A 16,649-nucleotide genomic window follows, 5' to 3' on the forward strand; every position below is an offset into this window, starting at 1 on the left:
TGGTAATAGAAGGGGTGAGGTATGGTTTTCATTTTGTATATATTTTGATGGTGAATATTCTGGTGAACAGGATGGGGTATGTTCAGGACAGACAATATCAACATTTATTTTACCTTCACAAACAGAAGGGTGGAGTGTTCATTCCCTTATATGGAGAGAACTCTGATTTCAAATGTTCTTTCTCATTAAATGGAATAGTGATGATGAGGATTTAGTCAGACAGTGAAAGAGAGCAGTAAGCATAGTGTTAAGGGGTAAGACATTATAATACATTTGAACATCAAAAAACGTTGTGTTGGATCATCTGTTTATGTGAGTAAATAAATAAATAAAGATTCCTGGGGTTCTGATAGAGGTAAAGAAGACTGCTATATGATCCAAAGGGGCACGTGCACCAAATGTTTATAGCAGTAATATCCACAATAGCCAAACTATGGAAAGAACCTAGATATGCATCAACAAATTAAATATATATATATATATATATATATATATATATATATATATATATGATGGAATACTATGCAGCCATCAAAAGAAATGAAATCTTGCCATTTGCGTTGACATGGATGGAACTGGAGGGTATTATGATTAGCAAAATAAGTCAACCAGAGAAAGACACTATCATATGATCTCCCTGATATGATGAAATGGAGGTGCAATGTGGGGGGTTTGGGGGACAGGAAAAGAGTAAATGAAACAAGATGGGATCAGGAGGGAGACAAACCAAAAGAGACTCTTAATCTCACAAAACAAACTGAGAGTTGCCGGGGGGGTGGTTGGGAGGGTAGGGAGAGGGTGGTGGGGTTATGAACATTGGGGAGGGTATGTGCTGTGGTGAGTGCTGTGAAGTGTGTAAACATGGCGATTCACAGACCTGTACCCCTGGGGCTAATAATACATTATATGTTAATTTTAAAAAAAGAAGAAGAAGAAGAAGACTACTATAAATCCAATGCTATGGTTTTCAGCAAAGAGTGTGTAATCAGGCATATTTTATTAAAGTAACCAAGTAAAATGATGGTCGAAAATTGGAATAACAGAAAACATAAAAATCAGAGATTTTAAAAAGAGATATGGGACAGTGTAGAGAATATAGTCAATGATATTATAATAGTGTTATATGGTGACAGATGGTGGCTATATTTGTAGTGATCATAGAATAATATATGGAGATATTGAAAACATGAAACCAATGTAACACTGAATATCAACTATACTCAAATAAAAAAATAGTAAAAATAAAACATTTTAATTTAAAAAGATAAAAATAGGGACAAGAATTTGAAAAGTGAATTTCAAAAAGAGTAAAGATGAGGCTAAGACATACTCTGAACCTTGAGGAAAACACCATTTTGAAAATTCTTCCCATTTTGAGAAAACTCAAATGAATCAATACCATAAAAGAACCCATTTTAACTGAGAGATGTAATGAATGCTCAAGAAATACTTTTATGACAGGATAATTCTTCCCTATGAAACAGCATACAGAAACCAGGGGAAACACCTGGAAGCAAAATAAAATATACTGAAAATAAGAATTAGGAAAAAGATAAATGATGAAAGATAAGAAAATTAGACCTGCGACAGAGACCTAGTGAAGGGAATTTTTAGCTTGTGTTTTAATGTTTTTGAGGATAATCTAGAGTTCATAACTGCCTTGAGGCAGGCTGGTTGTAGGCAGTTTAGGCAGACACCTAAGACAGGCTTACTTTGGGCAGGTGGTGTTGGAGGAAGCCATTGGTCTGGACAAAGACAAATCCAACCATTTGACTAAAGTGTCTGTGAAGATGTTGAAGTCAGATGCAACAGAGAAAGACCTGTCAAACCTAATCTCAGAACTGGAGATGATGACGATGATTGGACAGCACAAGGACACCATCAACCTGCTAGGTCCTGCACACGGGACGGTTCTTCGTACACCATCATGGAATATGCCTCCAAAGACAACATACAGGAGTACCTGCAGGCCCAGAGGCCTCCTGACCTGGAGTACTGTTACAATATCAGCTACAATGCAGCAGAGCAACTCTCCTCCAAGGACCTGGTATCCTGTGCCTACCAGGTAGCCTGAGGCATGGAGTACCTTGCCTCCAAGAAGTGCATACACCAAGACCTGGCCACCAGGGAAGTGCTGGTGACAAAGGACAACATGATGAAGATCTCAGACTTCAGCCTTGCCAGAGATATCACCACATCTGTTACTATAAAAAGACAAGCAACAGTTGACTGCCTGTGAAGTGGATGGTCCCTAAGGCCATGTTTGACCAGATCTTCATCCACCAGAGTGACTTCTGGTCTTTTGGGGTGATCCTGTGCAAAATTTTCACTCTGGAAGCCTCCCATATCCTGGAGTGCCTGTGGAGGTGGTTTTCAAGCTGCTGAAGGAGTCATTTGATGGATAAGCCAATAAGTGCACCAGAGAGTTATACACAATAATGAGGGGTGGCTGGCATGTGGTACCTTCAAGCTGCTGGTAGAAGACCTGGATCATACTGTGGCCTTGACCCCCAACCAGGAGTACCTGGACCTGTCCTTGGCCCTGGAACAATACTGTCTATGCTTTCCCAACACCCAAAGCTCCACCTGCTCCTCAGAGAAGAATTCCACCTTCTCTCATGTGCCGTTGCCCAGGGAGGCCTATCTGCAATGACACCCAGCCCAGCTTGCCAATGGTGGACTCAAATGACTAGTATCCCTATTACTCCTGTCCAGATTCCGTCATAAGCTGTAACCCTTACCCCCCACCCTCCCTGTAAGTCTCACTGCCTTCTCCTTTGTCCCTTTCCTACTGGCAGGAGCCAGATGCCTACCTGAGGCCTTCACCCCTTGAAGTTCACCTCTCTTCCCCTTCCTCTTCCTCCTCCTTACAACCTGCTCATGAAAGAAAGGAACAGAGAGGCAGGTACTTGCTCGTGGCTACTTCCTTCCCTCCCATATGTTGGACCAAGACCCCTCCCTGTCATCTGGTACTGCCTGGATGTCGAAGGAGTTGGAGATGAGGCATGCAAGTGAAAGCTGTCAGAGCTTTCCTGTTTTGGTTTTGTCTGCTTAGCATTACATGTAAGACTGAGTTCTGGTGGCAGGGACCTAGTCCTTGGGGCTATAGCACTCATGAGGGGAGGTCAACTGCTCTGGGCCTTGGTTAAGAGCAACCCCTGCTCCAGAGATATGGGGCCAAGGGCTTATTAATTTTTGATACTAATTTGCTTTGCTGACCAAATACCTGGTATCAAAAGATGGGAAGACAAAGACTGGAAGCAGTGTTTTGACCATGGGGTCCAGCCCCAAACTATGAAGAAAACACAAAGTGTATAAATCTGAGTAAGTATATATTTACACACCTTTTTAAATAGGTTGTTACCAAAGATTTAATCAATGGGTAATATGCTCCTCGTGGCTGGGAAGCATCAGTTGCCATATATTAAAAACAAAGAAAAGAGGTGTCTAGGTGGCTTCCTCCATAAGTGTCCCTTCTTTTCAGGTCATGATCCCAGGGTCCTGGGATGGAGCCCTACATTAGGCTCTCTGCTCAGTGGTAAACCTGCTTCTCCTTTTCCCTCTGCCTGCTTATAGTTCCTCTTCCTGTCTCTCTGTCTGTCAAATAAATAAAATATTAAAAAAAAAACAAGAAAGAAACAAAATGTTTTTAAAAGGTCTTTTTTTTTTTTAAATTTTCTAGGGGTGCCTGGATGACTCAGTTGTTTAAAGCAGATGTTTGCCTTTGGCTGCGGTCATGATTTCAGTGTACAGGGATCCAGCCCTGCATGGGACTACTTGCACCCCAAGGAGCTTGCTTCTTCCTCTCCCTTTGCACGTGATTCCCCCTACTTGTGTGCTTCTTCTTCTCTCTCTCTCTCTCTCTTGCTGTCAATAAACAATATAAAATCTTTAAATAAATAAATAAATAAATAAATAAATTTCTAAACCAACTTTCAGTTTTGGTCCCTTAACAAAAATTGCTACTGCTTCATTTAAAAAAAAGAAAAAGATAATTTAGAAAGATGCTTCCAGAGTTAGAAAGCTGTTTTGTTTCTTTGTCAGGATTAAATATAGAAGTGCTTTAAAAAGTAAAAGAAAAAATATGCTATATTAACACTAATCACACTATAACTTTGGTGGTTATATCAAGATAATGAAAAGTGATTTTAATGCAAATTTCATTATCAGACATAAAGATCAAGTCAAAATTACAGAAGAGTAAAAGGATGAATTCATCAGGGAGTATAATAATTCTTGACTTTTAATACTTAATAACAGATTTGGGGATATATAGGGAAAAACTAAGAACAAAAATCATAACTTCTACCTTAGAAGAGAAATGGAAAAAAATTTCAACACCCTTATTTTAAGATTATATAGACAAATGGTCATCAAATTGGTAAGATATGTAAGACTTGAACAAAATTATCAACTAACTAGATATGCTTGATACTACAGAACACTCCCAACAACCGCAGACTACATATATCTTAAGCCATGATTTTCTTGGCAAAGGTCTAGAGTGATAATGTTCTAGTCATACATCCGTGTACCAGAAAAGAAGTAGCATATTTCTTGAAAGACACAGCTATCAAAGCTCCATTGAGAAACCGTAAAGATGGAGAAGGGATTTGCAATTATATATGTGATAATGGACATCTACTCTGATTATTAAAAAAATGAATAAAAATAAAAAACCTTACTAATAACCAAACAGAGTATCCAATTTTACATGTGAAGAAAATTACTGAAGAGACATGTCACCAAAAGGATATGATGGCTTATAAGCACATGACAAATTTCTCAACATTTAGACATTAAAGAAATACAAATTAAAATCATAATGAGACATGCTTACATATCTATTAGAATAGCAAAATTATAAAGGCTAATTGTACTTCGTCTGAGCTAGATTGGGAAGCAACAAAAAATCTAAACTGTTGTTGGCATATATCATGATACCACCACTTTGGAAAATAGTTTCAAAATGTTTTTAAATGCAAAGTATGTTGCAGTTACACAAATAGCCATTTTACTTCTAGGCATTTAACTAAGAGAAACAAACCCTATGTTCGTACAAGGACTTGTATATGAATTTCATAGCAGCTTTATTTTTAAGAATTGAAAACAGTGGAAATGTTCATCAATGTCCATCAATAGAGCAAAGACAAATTATGATCTATTCATTAAAGAGATTACTATTCCACATCAATATGAACTATTTACAATTGGAGATTCTCAAAGTAATGATGCTGAGAAAAGAAAAGCCAGGCAATGAATAGTATATACTGTGTGATTCCATGACTATAAAAACTCTACAAAATACAAATTTATACATAGTCACAGTCATCAAATATATTGGTGAGATTTTAGTGCCTTCTTCTGTGCTCCCACAGCTTCCTACACTTGGATCTCCGAGGATTTGTTACACCATGTGAAAATATGAACTCTTTTTCTTTATTCTGTCTTACTAGAATAAGAATCCTTGAAATTTTATGGACATTTGAACTCTCAGTTATTAGCAGAAATTCTATCACACAGTAAGTTTCCAAATATAAAATCCAGAGTTTTACAATGACTTCTAAGCTTTTACATGATCTAGCCACTCATTTAACCTCTGTGACCTCTTTCCCTGCTACTCTTCAGTCACTCACAGTGGCCTCCTTGCTATTCCTCAGATATGCCAGGCACGATCCAACCTTATGGCCTTCAAGATAGCCAATTCCTTTGTCTGGAGTGACCTTATTGCTGATAGTCCTGGGAAAATTCATCACCTTTCCATACCTTTGTTCAATTGTCAGCTTCATTGTAACTACCCTGATCTTCCTATTAAAAATTATAACTCCCCATCCCCTGCCTAGCAATCTTGTTTTTTCACACCCTGATCTAATTTTTCTTTTTCCCCATTGTACTCATCATTTTTGAATGCACTATGCAATTTTTATTAAGGTTTATAGCTTTTAATTGTCTCACCCATAAAAATAAAAGTTCTACAAAGCTAAGTATTTCATTTACCAGCGTAGTCTGAAGTAATATCTGCCATATAATAGGTTCAGTAGACAACAGGTAAATTTCAGAATAAATTAATGTTGAGAGTATACTGAATTTCATAAGTCATTTCAATATTTTTTCCAAAAAATAAACTATGTAAAACATACTTTAAATTTACTTTCAAAATATTTTATAGCATATTATGGACAATATACATAAGCCTTAAAGAAACAATCATATAAATAACCATTTCAGACCTACTTAAAAACTGCGTAATACCACACTCCTAGATCATCTCTGAACGCTCTAAAATAACCCTTCAAATGAAATACATTTTTAAAAATAACAGATTTTTTGGCAAATAATTTAATAAAATAAAAGTTTCATTCATCTATGTAGATCATAATAAATGTTTTAATAAGCATGAAATTATAACTCTGAAGTGTGATAAAATGAAACCACCTGCTAAGGGTGAGAGAACAAAAATAAACATCATTTTTCCAAATAAGAGGAATTGATTACCTTTGAATCAAAGCATGTGGATTTGTTCAAACTGGAAATAAAGGAAAATGGAAACACAAACCATAGAAAGTCATATTTTAGATTTCTAAAAGTCTTCGAAGTGAAGAGTTTATATTTTTTAATGCTACATAATGCTACATAATGACAAGATGACAGGTTGTGACAAATAGCATTTTAAAAGCTCTGCTCATAATGGAACGGAAGGTGTCATTTCCCTATAATTTTATATATGTCATTAATTTACTATATCTGGATTCAACATATTACCAACAGATGTTCATCAAAGACTAAATCATTTTTAATGGAACATAATAATTTGAACCTACATCTATTAATCATTTTTTTCGATCTAACATTTATAGTCTTGCTAAACATTTTATCAGTTGTCGACAAAATTCAAAAAAAATAGGATAAAAAGTTGTGTTTGGAAAAGTAGATTTTTTTCAAATTTGCATTTAAATGAAAATATTTGCTGATATTTTTAAAACTTTAAATGTAATTTTATATATATCTGACCTATCAGATGATATAAAATTTTTGGAGAAAATATGACACATTTTTTGATCTTGGTTGAAGGTATTAATAAAGAGCAACTGTTTGTATTATTTGTATTGTGATATCTTAGTTAATAAACATGAATATCTTGTATAAAATATGTTTTTTTAAAAATTTTATTTATTTACTTGACAGAGATCACAGGAAGGCAGAGAGGCAGCCAGAGAGAGAGGAATGGAAGCAGGCTCCCTGCTGAGAAGATAGCCCACTGTGGGACTCAATCCCAGGAACCTGGAATCATGACCTGAGCCGAAGGCAGAGATTTTAACCCACTGAGCCACCCAGGCGCCCTAAAATATGTTTTTTTATATAGAATTATAGTTCTTCCAAAATATGGAACTAGCTGGAACTGAATGCCTCCTTCAATGTCAGCTCTGGAGAAATTATGCAAGTGTAATATGGAACTATTTCAGATATTAACCAAAAACAAAGAAATGATGAGAAATTCCTTAAAAGATTCAAAGGTGCTCTTGACCGGTATGTTTCAAGCTCTATTCCTGGTTTGAAGACAGGTTTTAACAGGCCTGTCACTGTAGAAATCAGCTGGATGTTTAGAGGCTATCAGAACTGTACAAAAACCTTGAAGGGGTAAAGACTTGAAAATTCTTTAGAGAGATTAGCTCCCTAAGGCATTATTCCTCCACACATTTTCCTCCAATCAATTAAGACTGATGGATGAGGGGCACCTGAGTGGCTCTCTCATCACGTGGGTGGTGGGTTAAGCCTCTGCCTTCATCTCAAGTCATGGTCTCTGGGTCCTGGGATCCAGCCCCACATCAGACTCTGCTCAAAAGGAAGCCTGCTTCCCTCCCTGCTTGCCTGCCTCTCTGCTTACTTGTGATCTCTCTCTCTCTTTCTCTCTCTCTGTGTCCAATAAATAAATAAAATCTTTAAAAAAAGGCTGATGGATGATAAATTATGAAAACTGCTCCCTCCAAATGATGCTTCTTCATAAGGATTTAAGAATTTAAAATTGTAAGAATTTAAAATTGAAACTTGATCGTAGGATTTATCTTATAGAATAACATCAAATGAAGGCAGTTATTATTAGTTCTGATGTATTTGTGATTCTGAATTCTTGGCCTCATTAGTAAAGTTATTTTTAAATTCTCCCATGGAGTGGTGATTGGCCTTCAGTCTTTCATTGATGTACATCATTGGGTCAAATGAGATGTGTGTGCCCAGAACTATATATAATCTTCTTTGTATTTCACTGGAGATGGCATTTCTGAGTTTTGTTCAATTATATTTTGACAGATGTCTTAATAGTCACTTCTAGAGTTGGCACTGGAGAATATCTTCCTCTTTTTCTGTTCCCGATTCTCTGAAAAAACCCTAATTCACATTATCACAGTGATACCACAATTCAAGTTTTTCCAAACAGTATAGCTGCAAAATAGAAGGAAGCTACTCAGAATGTAATACTATTGTGAATGATTGAGAAAGAAAACATTGTTATAATTAAGCTACCAGGTTTCAATGTATTTTATTGTTGCTTAGAAAATCCTACCCTACCCAGACTTTACAGAGATTTGATGATCCTAAGAGGAGCTGAACTCATGGACCAAAATAACTATGCACATAAAAAGTACAATTACTTACCTAAAAAAGATGATGTGGTTAACTTTATATGGCAATCCAAGTGTTATTGGAAGGGGAATTAAAAAAATAGCTTAGGGGCTCCTAGGTGGCGCAGTGGATTAAGCCACTGCCTTCAGCTCAGTTCATGATCTCAGGGTCCTGGGATCAAGTCCTGCATCAGGCTCTCTGTTCAGCAGGGAGTCTGCTTCTCTCTCTCTCTCTCTGCCTGCCCTCCGTCTACTTGTGATCTCTCTCTGTCAAATAAATAAATAAATAAAATCTAAAAAAAAAAAAAAAGAATGACTGTACTTTTAAAAAATAGCTTAAAAGGGGCGCCTGGGTGGCTCAGTGGGTTAAGCCACTGCCTTTGGTTCAGGTCATGATCTCTTGGTCCTGGGATCAAGCCCCACATTGGGCTTCCTGCTCAACAGGTAGCTTGCTTCCCTTTCTCTCTCGCTGCCCGCCTCTCTGCCTACTTGTGATCTCTCACTGTCAAATAAATAAATAAAATATTTTAAAAAATAGCTTAAAAGTATATGATAAAATAATAATATACATATACAAAGAAAAGAAAGATACTATACTGCAAATATAAATTAAGTGAAAGTTGTTGAAATAAAGAATATAATAAATGGAGACTAAGATGAATATAGCTGTAAAATAAATAAATGAGTTGGGAAAACAAACAAACATACAAATTAATGACTTCTGCCCAAATGCAGCAGAAAAGAAAAAAAATAAAGAAAATATTTAAATAAGTACTGAGATAAATTTTGGAGAATTAAAGAAAGATAAAAGATACCAATCTTAAAATGATGCCAAACATGAGAAATCAGAAACAAAACAAAACAAAAACCACACACACAAAAAAAAACACTCATATACATTATGGTGAGTTTTAAGAATATCAAAAACAGAGAAGAGCATAAATGATGCCAAACAGAAGAACAGATCACCTAAAATGTACAAGAATAATACTGACAGCAGAATTCTCAATAGTAATACCATATAAAAGAGACAGCTGGGTGTTTGTATAGATGGAAAAGATATTTGAAACTAGATATTATACATCAAGCCAAATTATTTTTTTAAAGATTATTTATTTATTTATTTATTTGTCAGAGAGAGAGAGAGTGAGAGGAAGCACAGGCAGACAGAGTGGAAGGCAGAGGCAGAGGGAGAAGCAGGCTCCCTGCGGAGCAAGGAGCCCGATGTGGGACTCGATCCCAGGACGCTGGGATCATGACCTGAGTTAAAGGCAGCTGCTTAACCAACTGAGCCACCCAGGCGTCCCAAGCCAAATTATTGATTAAATTTGAGAGCACAGTAAAAATACAATGAAGCATGTTAGGTCTTAGAACATTTATCACACAGAGACACACATTTTAGAAAACTTCCTTGGAGGACAGCTCAATTTAGATAGAGAAAACAGAATTATGTACTCAAAGGCACATTTTGAAGGAAGGATTGAATATAGTCTGCACTGCAAATATTCTTTAATCGTATGTTCTGAATTTCCTAAATTTAAGAAGTATTTGTTCAAATATTTATCTTTAAATAAACCCTAGGAGACTTTTTCTTGGATTCTGGAAAATCAGTCCATTTGGATACAAATCTTTATGTCACTGATGGAAATTTTGATAGCCCTTAACTGTGGAATGCCTAATGTATTTTTACAGCAATTGTGATTTGCCAATACATGGGTGATGTGTGTGTGTAGTGTGTGTTTATTTTTATTTTTGATGGTTTTACTCTTCTTGAGATTTTTAAGAAGACATAATTTTAATGAATTAAGATTTGTTGAAATTTATCTGAGGTTATATATAATAAAATGAAATTTGTGTGAACTAAAGAAGTGCATCTCCACTTTTTTGTTTCAAGAGTAGACTGGTCTTTAAAAATTGTCCAAAGAAGTACATTATATTCATTATTAAATTTGATACTATACAATAAAGTATTTGTGGTCATATGGAACCATATCAAATTCTACTATTAATTCATATTAATAATTACCATAAGAGGAAAAAGGGATATTTTTCAAAATGAAAATTAGCATATTTTTCAGAATATGATATAGTGTTATTCACTGAACAGAGGGAACAAATGTCAAAGTTTAACACAGTTTACAAAATGTTTTAACATAAATTGAAATTTAAATCTCACCCAATTTCACAGTTTTAAGTAAATGATAGCACTTTATATCCTTGAAAAGTGGTAAGTGACCCAAAACATTGCTTAGAAAAACAAATTTAACACTACACTAGTCTGAGATGGTTAAGTTATGGTACAACTTGCCATTGTGTATCAACAAATGGTATATTTTTTTCTTTTGGTCTTGTCATTATATTTAGTTTTAGCCATTCTGGTAAGTGTTTAGTGATATCTCAGTGTCATTTTAATTGCATTTCCTTGATGTCTAATTATGTCAAAATATATTATTTTGATGTTTAATGTTCTGAGCTTTCTCAGTTCAAGACCATGAACTCACTTAGAAAAAATACAGTTGCAGATGCACTCATAGACCGACTCTTATTTGGAAATAATTAGAAACATTACTACCCATTCCAACAAAAAATAGATTTGTTATGCAGTAGGGATTTTATAAATTACCTGACACAACTTATATAGTAAGATGAAATGGGACAGGCGGCTTCTTGCAGCTATATACAACATCATTTTAATTTCAATTTTCAGTATAATTTTTCCAAGGTATACACAGAATATATATTTAATGTAAATTGTGAATACTTTAAACTCTGTATATGGAAATAAATCAATTTTAAGATTATAACAATCAAATTTAATGGAAGTTTATTTTAAATTAGTTAGCTTTCTCTGCATTGCAAGACAGAATAATCAAGAATTGGTAAGAAAACAATAATCTCTGTAAAATTACCGGGGGTGCATTATAAAGTGTTTGGTAACCAATCAAACTCACAATTTGGATTGAATGGCAAGTGAGTTTTAAAATCTGGAACTCATTGTCAATTTTTTTTTCTTCATTGTGTCTTAATAAATTACTGTGTTCATTTGCATGGAAGTGAAGAAAAATGCATGACATTTCATCTCAACACTAACACTTTTAACTGGCAGCTCTGAATGTACTTTACAGCAGTGTAACAAAGTAAAGATCAATGATGTTTCATGAAATATTTGTTATAATTCTCAAGGAGATAGGGAGTTTGTGCAAAAATGCAAATCACTTTGCGACTAAACACATTGTTTATTTCAGCTAATTTTAAGAAAATATGCTAAGACTCTCTCAAAAAAGGAAGCAATGATTTAGGTTTTCCTTCAAACTCCTTATCTAATCCTGAACCAACAGCACATAGTTCAAAGAGCAACTAATTTGAGCAGCTCCAATTTACACGTTTCCTAACAATGCTTAATTTAGTGGAATTTCTGTCCAATTATGTTAATTTGATATAGTGAAAGACAAACATTCAAAAAGATCATCCTTAATTTATATAGATTGCCAAACTCTGCATTTTCTGAATGACGCTCAGAAACGTATTTTCAAAAACAAACAAACAATGCCAGAACCACTATTAGGTCATCTCTAGGCAGAAAGGGACTCAGAGCCTACATTACTCTCTCCCTGAAAGTATACTGTAGGCAGTGAATCTACTACCCTGAGTCTGTGCTACCAAATTCCTTAAGTTAGAAAGATAAAACCCGTCTGTGTGGGAGTATTTCATTTACAGATAGAGATTTGGTTGTTTATACATTTCCATACTTGATTTTTAAGGTGTAATAACTTTGTTTTAAAATTCATGGTGGTTTTGAACACTGTTGGATAATTGTGCTAAAATGGTATAACCATTCCTCCTAGGAAACAGAAATTATAGAAAGGTAGTGCTTTTCAGATCTGACATCTTTGAGTCATTGCAGTTTCAGTATAAATGCAATAGGAAAAGTGACATTCATGTTTATGATATTTTCTATAAATAAGTTAGAATGTACTGGAGGCCTGATATAAAGTGGGATGCCTAAACTTCAGTAAGATTTTGTTTTCAATTCAAAATAAATTTTATTTTTTATTTTTTTTATGATGTCCCTCAATTTCAGATAAGCAATCCCCTAAGGTCCACTCCATTTTTTTTAGGATTTTATTTATTTTATTCGACAGATAAAGATCACAAGTAGGCAGAGAGGCAGGTAGAGAGAGAGGGAAGAGGAAGCAGGCTCCCTGCTAGGCAGAGAGCCTGATGCGGGGCTCGATCCCAGGACCCTGGGATAATGACCTGAGCCAAAGGCAGATGCTTTAACCCACTGAGCCACCCAGACGCCCCCAAAATAAATATTAAATTGAACTATGCACCTCTAAGTTCAGAGACAATAAACATCAACCAACACAATTCGTAAGTTCTATTTCTTGAAATTTCAGGAACATTGATAGTCTCATCTCCTGGAAGAACAACAGATAAAATTTTTGGTCATGGATTCTGTCTAAAATATCACTTTCACAAAGAAAATTAATGTTATGAATTTTCATTGATTGTTATTGATCATGAAGAATATAACAACCACGATAAAAAGAGTGGGAAAAACATGATATCTCATCTGTAAGGGCATGTGGAAAGTAGGAAATGCTAATAAAAATAACTACCATTATTTCATAAGTTAACATAATATAACAGATCAAAAATATTTCATAACAATATTTTCTAGGCTCATTCTGATAACTCTTTTCTACATTCAAATTTAAAGGTTGAGGCATGTGATATATATTACACAAAAAACATCCCAAAGAATTCGTTAATAAAAAAAAAACTCTTAATAAAGGAAATATCCAAAGGAATTTCTTTTCTAATTTAATTAACAAATCATGAATCAACTTACCTATTTCATCACAGTGTATCATCAGGCACCAGTAATATTTTTTAATCGTCATACCTGATGCAATAGTTACCATCTTTCAGACATACTGATCACAAACAAGCAAATAAACAAGAGCACCGTAGCTTAAGATCTACCTGCATAAATATAGGACTACTTCAGACAATCTCTTCACAACAACATAGCAATGAATAGAAATCATACATGCTCTGTAATGGACATACAGATGAGATAGAAGGGGATGGGTGTTAATATATGCAGAATCTTTATTAATTACATTATAAAACATAATATGGAAAAACAGAATACAATTTTAGAAATACCCAGGTCACCATCATTGTTTTATTTTTATATGTGTAGATAAGGAGTTTAATAAACAATCCATGACTATTCAACTTCTTATATTTTGAAAATTTTAGCAAAAGTAACAAACCTAGCAACTAGAAAATTGTATCTATCTGCAAAGTACAGCTTTGCCAGCATGGTAGAGGAAAAGCAAAACAAAATAAGTAAGAAAAGTTTAACATTTCACAAGAGTTTTACTTTTATTTTTTTATTTATTATTTTTTATTTTTCATTTATTATTTACTTCTATTTTCTACTTTATTTTAATGAAAATGTGATGACCATAACATAAGAGCAGAATTAAACCAACATGAGAAATTATTTTTTCATAAGTTATAATAAACTAGCTTGGTGATTAATTCAAAAATTATATTACAAACTTCAGTGTTCTTGCAGTAAGTATCACTGCATAAACAAATGAGTCAGGAGTCATAAACTAATGATGATTCTAAATGTTATTTAGAGAGACATTCTGTTCTTAATATATTTCAAATATTCTACACAAGGTAAAGTGGATCCAAGTAATCTGTAGGCAAAATAAGATTTTAGAGAAGTATATATTTCCAACAGTATTTATAAAATATTACCTTTATGTAAGGCATCATCCTGGACTTTGTGGAAAACACACAAAGGAGTAAGAAGTGGCCCTTCAAGAAACATATACAATATCAAGGTTTAACATGAAGCAGCATGTCTTCTCTAAGCAAAAAAACATTGTACCAACTGACTTTACTGAAACTTTATATTTATTGCTCTCATTTTAGGTCATAGTGTCCTTCTGCATGCAGGCTGCTATAACGGACATGATATAGACTTAATAGCTTATAAAGAACAAAAATTTATTTCTCACAGTTCTAGAACTGAGAAGTTCAAGATTAAGGAATGGGCAGATCCAGGCAGAATCCACTTCCTCATAGATGGCTATCTTCTCACTGTAAACGTACATGATGAATGAATCAAGAGAACTCTCTGGGGTCTCCTTTAAAAGGACTGTAATCCCACTTATGACATAATCACCTCCCAAAGGCCCCTATGTTTTAATACTATCACTTCCAGAGTTAGATTTCATAATATGATTTTGGGAGACATAAACATTCACACCATAGTATATACAAACATAAAAAGACACAAAAACAACAAACAACAAAAATTATTTTAACTACCTATTATTTTCAACTACATAAAATTTTAATTTGTTTCTATATAATATTAAATAACTCATTTGAGTGATTCACTTATATCCAATGCATCTGAGTGCAATTAAATTTGCTTACCCAACATATCCAGCAGCATATTTCTTCAGACTATCCCATTCCCCACCTTACAGGATTTACCACAATTAGAAGACAGGGGATAGAGGATAGATAGATAGATGTATACATAAACACACTTGTACATACACATATGCATATTTTATCCTGTTAATGATACTCATGCAAATAAAATTTAAGCTCAAGGAAACCTGTCTTGTGTGTTACTTAATATCCAGTTTTTAGTCAACATCCAAAAACAAATAATCCAATAAAAACATGGATAGAAGACATGAACAAGTGTTTCCCCAAAGAACACATTCAAATGTTCAGTAGATACATGAAAAGATGTCCATCATCATGTATCATCAGGAAATTGCAAAGCAAAACTAGAAAGAGATACCACCTCACACCTGTCAGAATGGCTAAAATCAACACTACAAGAAACAAAAGGTGTTGGAGAGGATGTGAAAAAGTAACACTTGTGGGGGCTGCCTGGGTGGCTCAGTGGGTTAAGCCTATGCCTTCAGCTCAGGTCATGATCTCAGGGTCCTGGGATCAAGTCCCACATCGGGCTCTCTGTCAGGCATGGAGCCTGCTCCCTCCTCTCTCTCTCTACTTGTGATCTCTCTCTGTCAAATGAATAAAATCTTAAAAAAAAAGAAAAAGTAACAATTGTGAACTATTGGTGGTGATGCAAACTGAAACAGCCATATTTGAAAACAGTATGGAATTTCCATAAAATTTAAAAATAGAGGTTCTTTGTGATACAACTATCCTGTTGTGTATTTACTCAATGAATATAAGAAAACTTATTCAAAGGGATGCTAGCACCCCTATGTTTATATCAGCATTATTTGTAAAGCTAAGATATGGAAAGAGCCCAAGTATCCATCAATTGATGAATAAATAAAGAATAAGTGGTATGTATATACAATGGAATATTATTCTGCCATAAAAAAAGACTGAAATCTTGCCATTTGCAATAACATGGATGGAACTAGACAGTATAATGCTAAAAGTGTAATAAGTCAGTCAGAGAAAGACAAATACCTTTACTCATATATGGAATAAAAGAAACAAAACAAACAAGCAAAGGGGAAAATAATAAGACATAGAAAGAGAAACAAAGCAAGAAACAGACATTTCATTACGGAGAGCAAACTGATGGTTACTTGAGGGGATCTGAAAGGAGTGATGGATTAAATAAGTGATGGGGTTTAATTAGAGCACTTGTCATGATGAGCACTGACTGCTATATGTTATAGTGTACACATGAAATTAATACAACCATATATGTTAACTAACTGGATTTCAAATGAAAACTTTTTTAAAATCCCAGTTTTTAGCTCACATTCTGGCTTACAACAGGGATTTAGTCAGGAATTTGGAGATTAGTTAATGAACAAATAAGGGGTGAACAGGCAGTTGTTAGATAAAATTACTATCCTTTCTGGCATGATCTTATACCTTTTATCTAGAATTATTTTTAGCACTTTAGACTCTTCCTATTTTACTTTGAGTCATTAAACAAAAATTTCCTCAAAGGGCCTTGGACTCCATCCAATTTGAGCAACAGTGTGA

General features: G+C 34.5%; 1 long non-coding RNA gene across 1 annotated transcript; it reads right to left on the minus strand.

The window, feature by feature from the left end:
• Positions 1-3,729: 3,729 nt before the first annotated feature.
• Positions 3,730-15,148, minus strand: LOC309865623. The gene is made up of 3 exons (XR_014312205.1): positions 15,090-15,148; positions 14,403-14,462; positions 3,730-3,867 (listed from the first exon to the last, which is right to left on the minus strand). It is a non-coding gene; the product is annotated as an uncharacterized lncRNA (long non-coding RNA).
• Positions 15,149-16,649: the final 1,501 nt, after the last annotated feature.

The sequence above is a fragment of the Mustela nivalis genome, assembly GCF_964662115.1.
Source record: "Mustela nivalis genome assembly, chromosome: 5".
In the NCBI taxonomy this organism is placed as follows: Eukaryota; Metazoa; Chordata; class Mammalia; order Carnivora; family Mustelidae; genus Mustela; species Mustela nivalis.